Below are 19,323 nucleotides of genomic sequence, written 5' to 3' on the forward strand. Positions count from 1 at the left end.
TTTTCATGTACGTCGACGTGAACCACAAGGATTCGGACGAAATTCTTCCCTACGTCACGTTCGCCTACAATACGGCACGCCAAGACACCACTCGTATAACACCATTCAGCCTCCTTCACGGGCGACCACTAACAACTATGCTGGATGCAATGTTGTTCCCGAATGCTGACACCGATGATCTCGATCAGGACGCCGAGGAATTCGCTCAACGTCCAGGGGAAGCTCGACAACTAGCGCGTGTGCGGATCAAAAATCAGCAAGAGCATGATGCACGACGCTACAATCAGAGACACCGACATGTCATGTACAAACCTGGCAACAAAGTGTGGGTCTGGACTCCTGTTCGCCGCCGTGGACTCTCCGAAAAACTATTGCGGCGATACTTCGGGCCCTATGTTGTTCAGCGACGTTTAACCGACGTCACTTATGAGGTGGTGCCAGACAAGGTGTCAACATCAAAGCCGCGCCAGCAACAAGCAGACGTCGTCCACGTTGTGCGTATGAAGCCGTACAACTCGGACTGACCTCATCGAGACGATGCTTCCTGAGGGGGGGACAAATGACGCATATAGAAGACGACGCAAAAGATGACATCTGAGACGACAAGCGCGAGCCTGGAAGTGAAAGAAGCTTGAACGCAAGACTTGTTCTGGTCGACCATTCAAACCATCTATCGCTAGGTTCTCCTTGGTGTTCTACCGAGACGTGACAATATATACAAGCAGGTTTAATGGCACTTTGAGAAAACTTATTTACATGAAAAAGAAGGGTATATCAGCAAAATGGCAAGTGTTAAGAGTTCATAGCGAGAAGCGTCTGGATGAGCTGTTTACCCAGGGCTCAGAGCAAAATTTCGTGCTCTGCAACGTCTTTAAAACCCCCTATGTCCAGCCCCTCTCTGAAGATGCTGACCAACCAGTTCCAGGGCACGCCCCTCAGATATCGGCATCCAATCGAACACATCACTGCACTGATGGTCTGATGCACTGACTGGTCCGATATTGTTTCGTCGGGCGTGGTCACTTGTCGGCGGGTAAAGCTTGGGAACGGCGAGGAGGTACATTTCTATTCTTCGGCAAAGATCCGATATGGTTGTTCCGGTAAGTGGATTTCCTTCTCAGAAACCCAAGTGCACGTGCGCGCCACATACTGCTCCCAGCATTGTTCCTTTCCGACAATTGCAAATCTTTCCTGCATTCTCGGGAATTCCTCTAATGGCCGTATTCGTCATGCTCCTTTCTTGTCCTGTACGTCAGCGGACGTGTCACTCTGTCGTCTCCTGTGGACAATAGGCATTCCTCACTTGACAATAGCGCTTCTCGACGGGAAGGGTGAACAATTGAACAAGAGCACATCCGGCTATTTCTCGCAGGGCGACGTTTCTTTGTATTTTTCTTGACGTTCGCTTGACAGGGCCAATTTGGCATTTGCAGGGTCTCGACAAAGCAAAACAGGCTCACACAAAAGGATTCATCGAAACAGGCAAGCCCTCGCACCAACAGCACATATCCACAGCACATATTCATGCCCACAGGCGAACAATAGAGCGCGCAAGTGCGGACCATGCACGGTCATAACAGCTCCTCCCCCGCCAGAAGAGTCACGGAGGGCAGCAGTCGCAGCTGCTGCATGAAGAGACGACTTAATGGCCTGCACATGAACGCTTGAAGCTCGCTGTTGCTTGTCGCGTTGTCTTGATTGTCCTAGGCCAAATTGCTTGAGCTGTCTGAAACTCAACCACATGTCTAAGCAAGCACTCGGCTCCCGTCTGAAGAGACCAGGTCAAAAGAAAACTGTCATCGTTGTCCGAGAAAAGCCCACACTCAAGACGCTCAGGACCCACGTATGCCTAGAAAACCAAACGTGCTGCTTTACATCGTCACATATATACAAGCGCACGAAAAAAAAAGAACCTGAGTATCAATTTGGATACCTGGTGAGGAGCACCTCGGACCGCTTAGAAACAGCGGCTAAGCGCGTCCGCATTCCCATTTAACTTGCCCTTTTTGTATGTTATTTCAAAATTGTACTGCTGTAAAATCAAGCTCCACCTCAGAAGGCGACTGTTCTTCGATGTCGCAGTTTGCAGCCAAGCCAGGGGACAATGGTCCGTCTCTACGGTGAATTTGGCCCTTCCAAGATAGCACTGCAATTTTTGAATGGCCCATACAATGCAAGCGCACTCTTTCTCTGACGCGCAGTAAGCCCTCTCTCTAGAACTCAGTTTTCTGCTCAGGTAGAGCACGGGGTGCTCATTACCGTCGTCATCTCTCTGGCAGAGAACAGCACCTAGCCCTCGATCACTTGCATCACACTGGACCGTGAATTCTCGGTCATAGTCTGGAGCTCGCAATACCGGACAGCTAATCAGCACAGCCTTAAGGTTTACGAAGGAGGCTTCCTTTTGTTCGTCCCAGACTACATTTGTCGGTTCTGTCTTGCGGAGAGCGTCGGTCAGAGGGCTAGCCAAAGCTGAATAGTTAGGGATGTAGTGATTGTAGTATCCCGTCAGCCCCAGGAATGCCCGAATTTCCGTCTTCGTGCTCGGCTGCGGGTAGTCTGCTACCGCAGAAATCTTAATCTCGCTGGGTTTCCTGAAACCTTGACCTACATTGTGACCCAAGTAGTCCACGGTCGCCCTTGCCAGGCAACATTTCTCGGCCTTTACGGTTAGCCCAGCTTGACGCAAAAGGCTCAGTACAGCTCTTAGATGTACCATGTGGTACGCCCATGAGTCGGAAAAAACCGCAATGTCATCTAAATAAGGCACCGCGAATGTTTCACACCCCTTTAAAACCCTATTCATGAGTCGGGAAAAACAAAATGGAGCATTTTTGAGCCCGAAACTCATCATTGTTGGCTGGTAGCTGCTCGTCGAAGTGACGAAAGCCGCGCATCTGCTGGCGCGTTCAGTGAGCGGTACTTGCCAGTATCCTCGAGTAAGGTCCAGCGTAGTCACATATGCCGCTCTACTGACCTGTTCCACTCTCTCCTCGATATTCGGAATGGGATACACTTGATCCCTGGTGAGAGAATTTAGCTTTCGGTAGTCTACCACAGGCCTAGGGTCTTTACCTGGAGCTTCTACTAAGATCATAGGAGGAGCATAATCGCTTTCCGAGGGTTTTATTACTCCCAATTCCAGCATGCGAGTTACTTCCCTATCCAGAATTTCTCTTTGCCTTGGAGAAAATCGGTAGCACCTTGATCGCACTGGCACGTCTGAAGTCAGCTCAATATCGTGCTCAGCAAATCAGTCCTGCCTGGCCTGTCTACGAAGCAGGCCTCAAACTCTGTTATTATCTCGCCCAGATCGGACAGCTGGGATTTCTTTAGTTCTCCTCTCTGCTCCGCCTTTTTGAGAAGCTCCTGAGCGTTGCTTTCTTTTCCGCTGAGGCAAATCAAGTTGTCCCCCATCTCCTCAGGAAGGTTTAACGTTAGATTTACCACGGCTTCCCTCTGCACATAAGGCTTCATAAGATTGCAATGATAAATGCGCACTTCTTTACGCCTACCGGGGATTTTCACTGCGTAGTTGGTGTTAGAAAGCTTTGCAACGACTTCAGCAGGTCCTTCCCACTGTACTTCGAGCATATTCTGCCTTGAACCTCTCAGCAACATCACCTGGTCCCCGATACGTAACGTCCTTTGACGGGCTGACTTATCATAGTACACTTTGGAACGAGCCTGGGCTGACTTCATGCTGGCCTCAACGAGTTCCTTAGTGCTATGTAAGCAATTCAAGAGATTCAGAATGAATTCTAATACTGTTGGGTCTTCTCCGCGCCCCTCCCTGGCTTCGCGCACCATTCGCAAAGGTGAGCGCAGTGACCTTCCGTACACCAACTCAGCTGGGCTAAATCCAGTGGATTCGTGCGGCACTGACCGCAAAGCGAAAAGTGCTGCAGGCAGGCAGGTATCCCATTCGCGCTTGTTTTCATAGCACAGTCCCCTCAGGACTCGTTTGAGAACAGAATGCCATCTTTCTACGCTGTTGCTCTGCGGATGGTGGATCGAGCTATGCACTACCTTAATGCCGCATCGCTCGAGAAATGGGGTGGTGAGGACACTTGCGAAAACGCTACCCTGATCACTTTGGACATCGGAAGGGAATCCAACTCGTGCAAACACTGACAGCAGCGAATCCACTACACTCTCGGACGTCACCTCGCGCAGCGGAACAGCTTCTGGAAACTTTGTGGCTGGGCATAACATAGTGAGGATATAACGGTACCCTCACTCTGTCACAGGAAGTGGCCCAACTACATCTATTACTAACCGGTGAAACGGCTTGGTAATGATTGGTACTAACACCATCGGAGCTTTACACTTATCTTGCGCCTTTCCAACCCGCTGGCACGTGTCGCATGACCGTACAAAATTTTCCGTGTCCTTAAAACATCCAGGCCAATAGTATTCTTGCAACAGCCTCTGCTTTGTTTTCCTTATTCCAAGGTGACATGACCACGAGCTGCCATGGGAAAGTCGCAGTAAGTCCTCGCGGTGCTTTTGGGGAACGACTAATTGGTCCCGCTCTACTCCGCGCTTATCCTTGAATAAGCGATACAGCACTCCCTTTCTCATCTCGAAAGAAATATTCTTTGCTGTCTTTGTGGCGCGGTGGCGCTCCCTTATCTCCTGTCTCTTGGGATCATTGGCTTGCTCCATAGCTAAGTCCTCTCGGGTTCCACTTAAAAGTCTCGTGAGATTACTAGACACTGGCGGCAAGAGGTTACTCTCAAGAACGTCCTCATTCCGCGTCTCATAAAACTCACTTTCAAGACTTCTGAGATGCCTCGCTCTCAAAGTTTTCTGACCCGCTATCTTCCGCATCGACCACTGTTTTAACTGCCGTTTCCTCCGATGTGGATTTTTCTGGAATGAGCAGTGTAGCTAGTTCTCGCGCCTTTGAACGTGTTAAGGCTTGCACAACTCTGCCTCCGAAAAGGATGCCCCTCTTTCGCAGTAGCATGTCCGATTTGTTTGAAAACAAATACGGATAGCACTTAGGAAGCTTTCCTGAAACGGCAGCCTCGGTTGTTAACTCGCCGAAAGGGCCCTCGATGACCACGTTCGCGATTGGCAAGCAAAAACTCTGTTCCTCCACTACCTGGCGGATCCATGCACACTGTCCTGTATAGTCGGAAGGCGACACATACGCCGGATGGACAACATCCATCGTTGCGGCCGAATCGCGCAGTACCTTGCAAGGCTTCCCGTTGACTACCAGGTCATGCAGGTAGGGTTCCAAAAGCTGCATATTTTCATCGCAGTCACTGACATACGAGAAAGTAATCTTTTCTTTCCGGCAGTTGACGGCAATGTGACCCTGCTCATTACACCTAAAGCATGTGAGCGGCTTCCTAGCCTCAAGCTTATTCTTTGTGTTCTGCGCGTTGGTCACTTCCCCACTTTTCTCACTGCCGCCCTTTCTAGGGAGTTTGCTTGAAGAAGCCTTCCTTTCTTCGTTTACAACTCTAGCAAAGTGCCTTTCCCGACGGTTATTCACACTCAACTTGGGATTGCGGGACCTATCCACTGCTGGGTTGCTGAATTGTCGGCGCGAAGCATACTCCTCAATTAGTTCGGCAGCTTCAGTTGCCGACTTAATGTCGCCTCGGTCCTGTAACCAATTTCTTTCTTTTTCTGGGAGTCAGTTATAAAACTGCTCCAAATGAATTCGCTCGACTACAGCGTCCCTATCACTGTAGGAATCTGTGCTCTTTAGCCACTCGCCCAAATTGACTCTTAAATTGTACAGGAATTCAGGGTAACTCTCGTCCCTGGACTTAGTAGCGATCCGGAAACGTTGTCTGAACGCCTCGGCGCTAAGCCTATACTTTCTCAGAAGGCAAGCTTTGACCTTCTCGTAGTTGTCCGCGTCCTCCTTGCTTAGCCGCGCGACAACCTCTGCTGCCTCGCAGGGCCGAACCGTCAATAATCTCTGAGACCAAGTGTCCCGCTGGAAGGACAGTTTTTCGCAGGTTCGCTCAAAGTTAGCCAGATACAGACCGATATCCCCTGCTTTCACATATGGCTGCATGTACTTTGACATCTTGAAATCTGCCTCCTTGTTGAGAAGTGGTACCGCTAGCTGGGGACAATTGCCCGACCTCTTGCTCAACTCTAGTTCTAATTTCCGGAGCTCAATTTCTTGCTCCAGCCTTTTTGCTTCTCTCTCAATTTCACGCCTCTTTTCCTCTTTTTCCCTCTCAAGTTCACGCTCACGCCTCTTTTCCTCTTTTTCCCGCTCTTTCTGCTGTCTGAGTTGCTCCTCCTTTTTTTGTCTGATGAGGTTCCATGCTTCACTGAGCTCCTCATCATCGGTTCCCAAATCAGTGATTGCCTTTATAATCAAAGGTTTTCGTGCGAAACCGCTTGTATCAATTCCCAATTCCTCACACAATAGCAACAGTTCCGGTTTCCGCAGCTTTTGTAGGTCCATGATCGCTCCGAGTGTCGGCTACTTCCAAAACAACTGTGCAAACTACCAAACCTAAAGGTGTTTCAACACTCTTTACCAGTTCTAAAGTCTAACCCTGTTCTGGAACCTGGTCCACATCAGAAGAAAAGCCAAGCACTCACCCACACATGCGATCGATGTTCCGAGCTGCTCTCTTGTTGGCCGATTGTTCCTCCTGCTTGTTGCTTGAGATGCCACCTCCGATCACCAGGTGTTGTGGCTTGTAGATTCAGATCCCACCGCTGGTCACCAGTTGTCGTGACGCTGGGACTAAGTCGATCCCGGCCTTCACTTGGTAGCTTGCAGAGACTCCGGGTTGAGCAAGGAATGAATCTTCGAAGTTGGTAAAACATATACAAGCAGGTTTATTGGCACTTTGAGAAAACTTATTTACATGAAAGAGAAGGGTATATCACCAAAATGGCAAGCGTTAAGAGTTCATAGCGAGAAGCGTCTGGATGAGCCATTTACCCAGGGCTCAGAGCAAAATTTCGTGCTCTGCAACGTCCTTAAAACCCCCTATGTCCATCCCCTCTCTGAAGATGCTGACCAACCAGTTCCAGGGCACGCCCCTCAGATATCGGCATCCAATCGAACACATCACTGCACTGATGGTCTGATGCACTGACTGGTCCGGTATTGTTTCATCGGGCGTGGTCACTTGTTGGCGGATAAAGCTTGGGAACGGCGAGGAGGTACATTTCTATTCTTCGGCAAAGATCCAATATGGTGGTTCCGGTAAGTGGATTTCCTTCTCAGAACCCAAGTGCACGTGCGCGCCACATACTGCTTCCAGCATTGTCCCTTTCCGACAATTGCAAATCTTTTCTGCATTCCCGGGAATTCCTCTAAGGGCCGTATTCGTCATGCTCCTTTCTTGTCCTGTACGTCAGCGGACGTGTCACTCTGTCGTCTCCTGTGGACAATAGGCATCCCTCACTGGACAATAGCGCTTCTCGACGGGAAGGGTTAACAATTGAACAAAAGCACATCGGCTATTTCTCGCAGGGCGACGTTTCTTTGTATCTTTCTTGACGTTCCCTTGACAGGGCCAATTTGGCATTTCCAGGGTCTCGACAAAGCAAAACAGGCTCACACAAAAGGATTCATGGAAACAGGCTAGCCCTTGCACCAACAGCACATATCCACAGCACATATCCATGCCCACATGCGAACAATAGAGCGCGCAAGTGCGGACCATGCACGGTCATAACAGTAATAAACCCCAGAAAAAAGCTAAATTCACCGAGTTCGCATCTAATTGGACGATTGCCAGGCAAAAAAGCGGCGGGCTGATGCACGAAAAAGAAACGGCAGCAGAACCATCGCTTGGCGGGATCTTGAGGCTCCAGGTCGCACTGGGTTTGAGACTTAATCTTTGAAAAAACAAAACGAAAAACAATTTTGACGTCATATCGGCCGAGCGACGTCTCATCCTCCTTTCCACCGGTGGTGCGGGCGCGCATGCGCAGTTTTGCAGAGTTTGTTTTTCCGATGTTCAGGTTGAAAGGAGGCCCTTGGCAGTCGGAGCACGGCTTCCAGCTGGGAGAGGGGAAGTGTCTAGCCGTCCTGCGAGTAAAGCACACAGCAGCAAACACGCTTTTTTTTCTTCGCAGCGAGGGGTGGGCTGGCTAGATAGCGTAGAAAGCGTGGTTTCAAATAAGTGACCGGGTGGAGCTCCCATCGGTTAGCACAGAGCTATATATATGCACTCTCACCTGCTTTCTTTCTTCTTTTTTTTTCCTAGCAGTGAGATATGGGCTCATTTTACCTGAGCTGCAGCGGAGGTAGCGCTAAAGATTTGACTGCTTCTGTGCGTAGCGTTTTGAAGCACAGGGCTCAATAAGCCACTTTTGCGCCTTAAGCTACGCCAGTAATGTTAAACAACTGTAGAGACAGAAAATGTTCATAAGCGAAACAACACCTTGTATATATTGCCGCGAAACCTTCAAAACAGTATTTGTTGTTTTTTAACAGCCGCCGGCATACAGGCTTATCACTCTTATTCTTGACCGCGTATCAGTTCCGTAATCTTTGTTTGTTAATGCTCGATGTCGCGAGTCACACTTTTATCAGTTTTGTTGTAGCGCAAGATGCACCGAGATTTGTCTCGAAGGTTCCGGCCACTCGGGTGTCTTTCCACAATGTTCCAGCCCGTGCTGGTAGCTGTTTGCGACGTTATCTAGATTGTTCTGTGCAGCCTTTAAATTGAGTGTTGCCGAGTGTGACGGGCGTTCTTTTTTCGACGACCGACGAGCGCGTTTGTTGCTATCGCCGCCGCCGAGTTGCTTAGTTCTTTTGCGGGCGCAAGTCAGCCCAGTAGAGTTTCTTCAGTGCAATCATCGACCCTTCATTTGTGTCGTCGACCTTGTCACCCCTATGCGACATCTGGTGGAGGTGCTGGGTATCGATCCCAGTTCACAGCTTAATTACGTCAACGTTTACGCGCCCGTAAAATATGCTCTCAGTCTAGACAGTTCTTTTCCGCCACTAAAAACTGAAAGTGTGTGGGCGCTCGAGCGTGCAAATAATTACTCATGCGCAGGTACTCAATATGTTGCGGCCCCGCATACGGTCAGTACTCCATGTTTCATTACAATGACGAAAGCAAACGCACGATCCCTGCAGCGCGCTGCGAAGAAGCAGACCCACCACTCTCTAGTCTCTGCGTCGCTTCGAATACCAGCCACCCGCCAAACCACCGGAAGAAAACGAATGAACTCCAAGTATTGCGAACCCACAGGATCGTCGCTCACTCTACACTTCCTCTCATCGCGCTTTTTGACTGAGCGACGCACCCCACCCAAAGAAAAAAAACACGAGCATCGTGAATGTCATGTATAGGCTGTCACCCAAGTGTCACGTGATTGCACACCGAGGATCTGCAAAAACATTTTCCCAGTCTGTTAAGTCTAGTCGAAAACATAAGTTTCGAACGGTTCATACCTTCGGTAAAAAGTGAAAATGTAGCCTGCTCGGTCGGATTGGTGGTAGTGGCGGTAGGTACTCCAGAGGAGGCAGCAGGGCCGTGACGATTGCTCCTCGCGACGTAGCGGGTCATGCAGTCAAATTCGATGGTCGCCTCTTCCCTCATTAGAGTCCTCATTAGCCTCAATATCTCGCTTGTGCGAGCCCATGCCCGCGCGCGTCGGCGTACTTAGTGGCGTACCCATGGCTGTCCCTCCTAGCACCTTGTGGTTTAGCAGGCTGGTAAAGAAACTACGAAGCGCGCTTGCACTCCCTCCCTCGGCGCCGACCGGCTGTCTCATCCTGGGAGTCTCGAACTTTTTCGTTGCAGAGCTGGGCACTCCATGCAGGCCGAGAAGTCGGCGCTCTGCGAACATCTGGACGTTGACTGGTGTTCTCGCCACCGCGGCTTCGGCGGCCAGCCCGGGCACCGACGGTTGCTCGTTCATCATCGCTTCTAGGCGCGCCAGAAACGCCTGGTCATCCTCAGCCACAACCTCAGACTCCTCCTGGAGCGGCTTGCTGATTGTGGACTTGGGGAGCACATCCGAATAAGGGTCGTCCGTCGAGAACGAAGTGAGATTTCTGTACAATATAGCGATCGTCTGCTTGTTGTCCCAACCCAAAGGGATGACCGAAACATCTTTTTCGATCACCAGTGCAGGCGTCTCGGACGGGAAGCCATAGATGCGATGCAGGGGGTAGCTGTGGAGGAGGTTACAGTTTTTGTCGTTCTTCACTGAGGTGTAGATGAGTGCGGCGCCATACAGCAGGCAGAATTTGTTCTCCCATTGCTGGATGAAGTCCAGGTGCTCGTCTCTGAGGTCATAGTTCTCCAGTAAGCTGATGTAGTCGGTCTTCGTGATAACGACGATGACGTCAAGACCCAGGTTGCTTCTGAGCGTGTCTTCGCACAGCAGCGTGCCGGCGGTCAACGCGTTGTCACCGACGGGGATAGCGGTTATTCGCTGAGGTGTAATTTCCCCTTCGGTCTCATCTCCGGGCTGGATGTAATCCTGGAAGCTCCAGAGAACTCGCTCTCTGTTCTTCTGGACCGCGCTGGGCGAAATGTGCTAACTAGTAAGGCGCTCCTCTAGCAACGTAGCCCAACGCTGCAGCGACTCAGGCAGGGTCCAGTGAGTCGTAATCGACACCGTGAGGAGCACAGTCGTGTTTTCGAGTTTGTGTTCATGGAGCATGATCTTTAGAAGGTTGTTAAAGGAGTAGAGACACCAACATTTCGAGTTCTAGTTTTATGGTTTTACTTGATGTTTTGGAACACAGTGATAATAGTATGTTGCCTAAACGTTCCACCGCGCCACGAATAATTAATTACACAGCGATTTATCACAATCACTATCGGTTTCCAATGTTAGCAGCACGAACTGTTGCGTGACGTAGACGACGCGCGCGCGCAACAAGTTAGTGATCACGTCACCTCAAAAACTTCTGACGCCGAGGCGTGAGCATTCGTCTGCTTTGAAAAGCACGTGCGCGACACAACATCGCATGCGTCCGCGCGGACGATGGCATCGCCATCGTTGTCGTTTCTGTCCTGGCCGTCCTCGACCTCACCAAGCGACATTGATAATTTATAGCAGGACTATTTTGCCTCTAATATGGGCCCACAGAAACACTATAAGTTTTACCCGCTGGTGAGCCCGTCAACAAGCCCGCCGCCCGATAGTGCGGGCAACGCTTCTGAGAGTGAGGAAGCAGACTGCCACGATGTCCGCCGAGGCACCAGCTGGTAAGTAAGTGGTCGATGCAGCGCATGATATTGTACCGCTGTGATGTTATGCAACCACTACATGTATCTTTTGGCATTTGTTCCTAATTTTACGAGAGCCTACCGCACGGTTTTCGGCCAGCGCCATACGCGAAAGATTAAACAAAGGTGCTAATTGTACATGAGTGAAATGAGTACGCGTGTAAAGCACGAGCATGTTTCCGGCCAGCGCCATGTCAGTGATGTTAGAAAAAGCTGCGAAGTGCATGAGTGAAATAAGTATACGTCTTAGACACCCGATTTTTTTACCGGTGAAATGCCTGCATGCCTATGCGTGAGTTTTCTCGCTGATCATCGTGCGCGCTGTGCGTCAAGCAAGGGCGGAAGTGAATGTTGCCGATCATTCTTTTAGGTGCCAGTGCAGCCGGTGCCGCCTCTCCTGCTGCAAGGTGCGACGTGTGAATGCTGTGGTGCAAGACGACGCAGACTGCATCACCGAGCACATTGCATTTCATGCAGCAGTAATCAGCATCTACGCTATAGAAGTCGCCTATTACGAACTGGTGAATAACCGGCTGGCCGGGTGCTGTGGAGGACCAGCGAGAGATACACTGGTATGTGACAAAAAGCATGTATCACTCATTGGTGGAGCTCACCGCACCGATTCTCGAATCATAAGGCGCCTCTGCACAATTTTGTATGACTAACTTTGTATTTTCGGGATATTTGCATTGGCTCCTCAAAACCCTAATTTACAGTTTCAAAGTGACGCACTTTTTTAAAAAGGCGTCCGTACACAGTAAAATGTCAGCGCATGCTGAAGAAACCTGGGTGGTTGGAACATCGTCAGACCTCAACCATGGTGTTCATAATAGCCAGAGTCACTTTGGTGTTTCGATCCTACAAATCAAAGCAAACATTTCTCAAAACTGCATGTGTATAAGGCATGTTGCATCTTTGCTAAAACACACACAAATGTAATACGACTTACAGCTGCAGTGCAGTGATAAATACGAAAAGCAGTGAAAGTATATCTTTGGAACGGCAGTTATGTGTCCTCACAGCTGTTAAATCATGCTTTCCTTTTTTTCAGCCGCTACAGATCTGCTGCTTACCGGCAGTTTTTGCGGTTGTTCTACCACCAACTCGGCAAATACAACAGTGCTGCCAAGCAGTGTGGCAAACGTAATAAGGGGCAGATTTCCTTCAGATGAATACACAGGATATAGGTATTCCCGGTTTTAATAAACCCATTTTGCAGAAAAGAAAAAAGTATCCTTAATTGAAGTTGCCATTTTTCATGAAGACATAATAGGGTGAAAACATGAGTGGCATCAACAAAGTTATATAACAAACTATTATGAGGCATGCACAAAAAAGCATGCTCCACACTGCACATCATATACAGAAGCCATATGGGTTCGTGAAGGTGCCAATGCCATAAGGCCAAAATGTGTCAAATGTGGCACCAAGAAATCAGCTCATCAAATGCAGTAAAAAGATGCACACTGTACACATTCTTCCCTACCCTGCTGATGTCAAGGTGAGGAAAAAGCATGCTCATATAGCAAGCACCATCTGCAGCCAGTTGATGCTTGCAGTCTCATAACTTCAGGTGTCTGCAGCAGAGGCTGATCCAGTAAGCAACCCATGCAGCCATCCAACTTGTTTAGGCGAGAATTGAAATGATGAAGTCATTTTGAGAGGGCTCCTCACATAATGTAGCAAAATTACGTCAAGAAAACCAATGTGACAACTATGCGAGAAGTAGGCTGGCCTCATTCTGCCACTTTACAGGAACAAACATCCGCTTAAATTATACAGAGCAGTCGTTCAATATTAGTGGTCACAAGTACAAGCCTCGCTAATTACATTCTGTGGCAAGGGAATCACTGCACAAGCAGACAGGTACGTTAAGTGCTAACCTGCCTGAATTGAGTGGGTGCTAGATAATCTCATTCTCTACAATTTGTATTAGATTAAGTGTAGTTACAGCACAGGCCAATGTTCTAATGGAGCAGACATCGTACATTGTAGGGAGGGAAGTAAAGGGTAGCAATAAACCTTGCTCGTAACATCTTGGTGCAAATGAGTCCTTGTAGCCTTGTTAGTAACAATATTCTGAATTTTGGGTGCAAGAATGCAGTGAAAAACTGCAAATGACTTCTTTTTATGTCATTCGTGCTGTACAGTGCAAAGTTGTCCAACCATTGTGCCTTACTGTTTTTAGTTACGCAACTGAAAAAAAAACCTCTCTGCAGGCTGTCAAGTAGACAGCCGTAATCGGCCGATTAAGCGCTGACACATATAATCGAGTGCCGACAGAGTAACTGCCCATGGGATGCAAGCAATCACAGGAATTACTCCACTGAGCCATAAGACACTACCAAGCCAAAGATAAATTATATCAATAGATGCACAAAGCTACACAAACTATCAAGCATAATGATAACCAAAATAATGTGTTTGGATCTGCCGTTATTACATTTTAATTTCCCTGTCAGTAGAATGCACAGCAGCAGACCTTTATCACAGCATTGCTTTTCAGAAACTATCTTATTCGGGATTTGATGTTATAAACAACTCACTTTATGGGAAGTTTTGCTCGGGAACCAGAGTCTAAATTAACAAGGTCACCACAACAGGCATTCGAAAATTAAATGTAGCAGTACGATACACTAATTCAATGCAATTAATGCCAGTGCACGACAAAAATGTCATGCATCATATTTCTGCCGCAGGACAAGCTTTCAAATAAAATCCCTAACAATGCTAGTTATCCTCAGGCTTAGCAAAATTTTTATGCTGCCGAATGTAGTGGTGCAAAGGGCAATGCACCGCTCTCAGCCTGCAAAGTGCTTGGAACTTCATTGACATTTATATATTGTCACGTGCCTAGCGCCGCGCGGCCGCCGTGCTTGGTGCCGACGACGACGAAGCGGTTGTCGGCTCGAGAGGCGAGCTGGTGCTGAACTCTGCTATCGGAGCTATAAGCCGACCTTATTCTCGGTACCTCGTCTACGTGTACCTTCACGGCTCCCTGTGACTTGAGTCGTGACAATATATACAAACATGCACATGAAAAATACTGAATGGCAACACCCTCTAGTAGATATGTCAGTATAGTTAGTAGCACCACTACGTCCCTTTTTCCCTAGCATCACTGTGATAACAAATGTTTACAAATTCACTCTTCGGTGGGATGACCCACCTTCCAGACCCCGTGTTCTTCATTCGGAGGTTGTTTACCATGGCTATCTTTAGCGCTACCCTTTAATGCTGGTCCTATCTCCTGAAAGTAGCAGGAGGCTTCTACTTTACTGGTTCAGAACACAATGATGTTGACACCGGAATTGTTACTGACCCGAACAAATCGAAGAAGACAAAATGCAAACAGGACGGGTTCCCTCTCAAAAAGCACCAGATGCCACTGTTTGCGTGATATGACACTAACACCCCTGGGCGTCTCCACAATGCAATGCAAGATTGTGGCCGTTGCGCTCTGCTGAAGTTCATAGCTTGCTTTTTCTTGGCAGTGCGCTGTCCTTTTGGAAGAAAACACCAACTGGCGGAAGTTCTGGTGGTAGCTTGTCTGCAGCCCCATGTATATGTGTTTGCAATACTACCAGATGTCTTCAGCTGTTCCATCAGTGCTTCATGCCCTTGCTTCCAGACCTAGCAAAACAAACAGCACTCTATAACGTGCATGATATTCATGTTAGAAATTGTGTGGCAGCAACTGTCTCACAAACTTGGAACCAAGATCGAGGCAGCATTACCTTGCCCAGTAAATGCAAAGTACTTGTGACTGATTCTATCTACACATATAATGCGTGACGGCATACTCCACTATGGCACTCCCTGTCGACTCCTTTCAGACCGTAGCCACTCCTTCCTCTCATGCTGCATGCAACAGTTTAACCATCACTGGGGATTCAGATGTTAGCAGACAAATTTTTGAACTTCACCCACAATATTTATATCAGTTATTCTGCCAGGTACTCTAATTTCTATCTGGACGAGACCCATTACTGCTCTGGCACCTTATTGCCTGCACCATGATACAGAGGGCAACCACAGCTAGAATCCATTGTGAAGATCGTGGTCATGTTCCAACTGTATTGTAAATGGTGTTCTGTCTATGCTGCGAAAGCTCGCCGATAAAAAATGCGCCGGTCCTGACGGGCTTTCCAATGCCTTCCTGAAACGTTTTGATGCAAAGTTATCTGTGTTTTTAACCACGATTTTTCAAGTTTCCCTACGTTCTGGTGATGTTCCGAAAGACTGGAGAATGGCCCGCGTTGTACCGATCCATAAAAAATGCGATAAGCAATTTCTTATTACCGATCAATTTCAATCACTTCTTCGCATTATAAGTTATTACAACATATCATTTCTGGTTACCTTAAATCATTCCTTGCTGAAAATAACATTTTACCTTCTTTGCAACATGGCTTCAGAAAAGGCATGTCCACTGTGACTCAGTTACGACCGTTAATGTATTATTCCAACAAGTTCCTAACAAATCAGGACAGGTTGATGTTCTTATTGTAGACTTTCGGAAGGCATTTGACACAGTTCCTCACAGTAAACTCATTTATAAATTAGAAAGTATCGTCGTCCCTACTTACCTTGTTAACTGGAATTCTACTTACCTTAATTATAGGAAACAATATGTAGATGTTAATTGCTGCAAATCAAACGAGCTACCAGATACTTGAGGTGTACTTCAAGGGAGCGTCATAGGGCCGCTGCTTTTCTTAATTTATATCAATGATCTGTCGGTTTCTATTTCAGAGAATGTCTCCTTAAAGCTTTTTGCTGACGATTTCATACTCTTTAATGGCATAAAGGAACAGAATGAACACTACATTTTGCAAAATTCACTCTTAGCAGTTCATGATGGTGTTTTAAATGGGATATGCAATTGAACCTAGAAAAAACTGTCCTTTTGCGCATCACGCCTACAAAACGTTTTAGTTCCTTGCCTTACGCCCTGCTAAACTGCTTAATTCAGGAAGTTGCACATTATAAATACTAACACATGATTTAACATGGACTGCCCATATAAATGACATATGTTCCTGGGCATTTTCCAAGCGGGGCTATTTAAGGCGGAGGCTTAAAGATGCACCAAGTAAGCTAAAATTTCTTGCATACTCAATATTTATTAGGTTTAACTTAGAGTACGCTTCGGTTTTATGGGATCCATTTATAAAGAAAGACGTATACCGAATAGAGATGGTGCAAAGGAAAGCTGTCAGGTTTATTTATAACAAATACAGGAGATTAGACTCACCCTCGACTGAAATGAAAGCCAACCATGGCACATCACTTGAAGTACGCAGAAAAATGTCCCGTTTATTGTTTATGCATAACCTTTTGACACATAAATTAAACATACCCTAACCTACAATTCTCAAAGAGCTGGCACGCCGAACACATCATTCACGAATTCAATTGCGCGAACCCATTTTTATAAGGACTGACACTTCAAGCACAGTTTTTTTTTCCGCGGACCGTTTCCGGCTGGAACTGTCTTCCAGAGGCCATTTTCCAGTCTCCCAATTTTAGTAAAGCTCTAGAGGAGCATTTTCATGAGTAAGCAAGTCCTGTATTTTTGTTCTTTTTGGTTACTGACTGCAACCGCCTGAACTGCCTATTTATTGTATCTTTTTTGTCTGTGAAGCATTGAATACCTTATTCATGATGTCAGGGTTCTGAATTAGGAGGAGCGACATTTCACATCGAGGCCCTAGAACAAGAAGCGAAGGTAGGACGGGCGGATTTTCTCGCTGAATTGCGCTACCAGCCACCCCCCAGGCCAGCCGAATCGCTAGAGCCGCGATGCGCCTGGATCGGAGGCCAAGACTCCGCGCTCTGCGCCAGAGGCGCAGACGTAATGACGGTAGGGCAGGAAAGGCCAGCGGAAGGCTCCGCTATTCCTCGCGCTCTTGCCCTTACGCGTTTGAGCAGCGGCGTTGAGCTGGGCTCGTAAGGAGAGAGAGGAAAGGCGTCCCCAACCGCTTCGTGGAACGCGGAATCCCCCGACCGCGCGGCAGGTGAACGATCGGCTCTGTTGGAATTGCAACCAGCCGGGCCACGTGGCACGCGAGTGTCAAGCAAGGCGTATACAAGGAAACGCGGACCGCCGCGGTGATAATTGGTAACACCAGCCTGTCACCGTCGGCGGGAGAATTTCGCGGTAGCTACGGTGGAAAATGGGAAGGGCAGTTCCACGCCGCGTCACCGGGCGACTGCACAAGCGGCGCAGTGGCTTTTGTTCCCCTCGCCTGTAGAGGGGAACAAAAGCCCTTTTATGCTAGTGCGGTTAGCTGGTCAAAGCTACTCTGCACTCATTGACAAGGGCTCAACGCTGTCACTGGTCGGTGACGACGTGTTCGAAGCCTGCCGTAGATGTAACATCCGTGTCAGGCCAGCCGAAACCCCTTTGAGCTTAGGGGCCGGGGTGGCAAAAGCGGAGGGAGCAGTGCGTATTGTGGTGCGCTTTGACAGCAGAAAGCATAGGCACCGCTTCGTCTACCTGCCCGGCTTAGGCATACCAGTTATCTGGGGAGAGACTTTCTTTCGAGCGAAGGCATTGGGCTCGACATGGAGGAGAACGGCAATTGCTACAGCCCCTTCACCCCCCTGAATTTCTTTGTTAGCGCACTCAGGCAGGAATGCACCGCCCGGCGGGCAACCATCCACGCTTGTGTGGCAGACGGCTCGCCCGCGAAAGGTAGCCCATTAGAAGCAATTATCGCGTCGTTCTCAGGACACGGTAGTCAGCGCCGAAGGCTCGCGGAAGCTTTACTCCCGTTTTCGGATTGATTCCCAGAGAAACCGAGCAGAACCGACGTGCTTCAGCACGAGATTGAAGCTGATGCGCGCCCTTTAAAATGTAACCCACGGCCGTTAAGCGCGCGTAAGAGGCAGTTTCTAGACAGCGCCCTTGACGAGATGATTGATACCGGCGCAGTGAGACCCTCACAAAGTCCCTGGGCGTCCTCGGTGGTTCTAGCGCCAAAGAAAGATGGTTCGGTCAGGCTGTGTGTTGATTATCGAAAGCTCAACTCACTGACGCCTACAGTTGCGTACCCTTTCCAGCCGATCGAGGCTGTGATGTACGCGTTAGGGAACGCAAGGTTCTTCACAGTTCTGGATGCAAGCAGAGAATATCTGCTGATTGAGGTGGCGGAAGGTGACATTCAGAAAACCGCGTTCATCTGCCACCGCGGACTCTTCAAATTTACTCGACTCCCGTTTGGTTCGTCTAATGCCCCGAGCAAGTTCATGCGATTGATGGATGGACATCGGGCTGGGCGATGCAAGGTTCAACTACGCGATGGCGTACCTCGACGACATCGTGATATTGTTACGTGCCTAGCGCCGCCTGACTGCCGTACTTGGTGCCGACGACGACGAAGTGGTTGTTGGCTCGAGAGGCGCGCTGGTGCTGGACTCTGTTTAGGGTGCATGTAAAACCAAGATGACCGGAAGTTGGTTCGCCGTGGCAGGCCAGGAGGATTTCGTGCCTTAGATCAGCCGGTATGACTAGCAGGTATGTTTTTGCACTCGAAGTAGAATTCTTTTTATAAAGCTCCTCATTGCCGAGGCAGCACGACGACAGCCCCCGAGCAAGATACCGGGTTATTGTAGGGTGCCCACCTTCAAGGATGATCAGTCGCAGCTCGGCGTCGGCACGCTGGTTGGAAACGAGGTCGGACGTAGTGACTGCTCCAAGGAAGCTATCGTCGTCGGTAGCATCTGACGAAGGCGTGTCGACGGGCGCGCGGGACAGGCCATCGGCATCGGTGTGCTTTCGGCCGGACTTATCAATAACGTCGAAATCGAACTCCTGCAGGCGCAATCCCCAACGTGCTAAGCGACCACAAGGATCCTTTAAGTTTTTCATCCAACACAACGAGTGATGGTCAGTGATGACACGAAACGGTCGGCCTTAAAAGTACAGGCGGAACTTGGCAGCGGCCCATACTACCACCAAACATTCTTTTTCATTGGTGGAACAGTTGCACTCAGCACGGGAAAGTGCACGGCTGATGTAGGCAATTACTTTCTCGACCCCGCCTTGGTGCTGAACTAGAACGGCACCAAAGCCGACGTTGCTCTCATCCGTTTGTAGCTCTGTGTCGGTGCCATC

The 19,323-nt window shown here is 48.8% G+C and overlaps 1 pseudogene; it reads right to left on the minus strand.

The window, feature by feature from the left end:
- Window positions 1–9,528: 9,528 nt before the first annotated feature.
- Window positions 9,529–19,323, minus strand: part of LOC146172510 (cytoplasmic dynein 1 light intermediate chain 2 pseudogene) — a 29,430-nt pseudogene continuing 19,635 nt past the window's right edge.

The sequence above is a fragment of the Amblyomma maculatum genome, unplaced genomic scaffold, assembly GCF_055883805.1.
Source record: "Amblyomma maculatum isolate TAMU_Amacu unplaced genomic scaffold, ASM5588380v1 scaffold_13, whole genome shotgun sequence".
NCBI lineage: Eukaryota > Metazoa > Arthropoda > Arachnida > Ixodida > Ixodidae > Amblyomma > Amblyomma maculatum.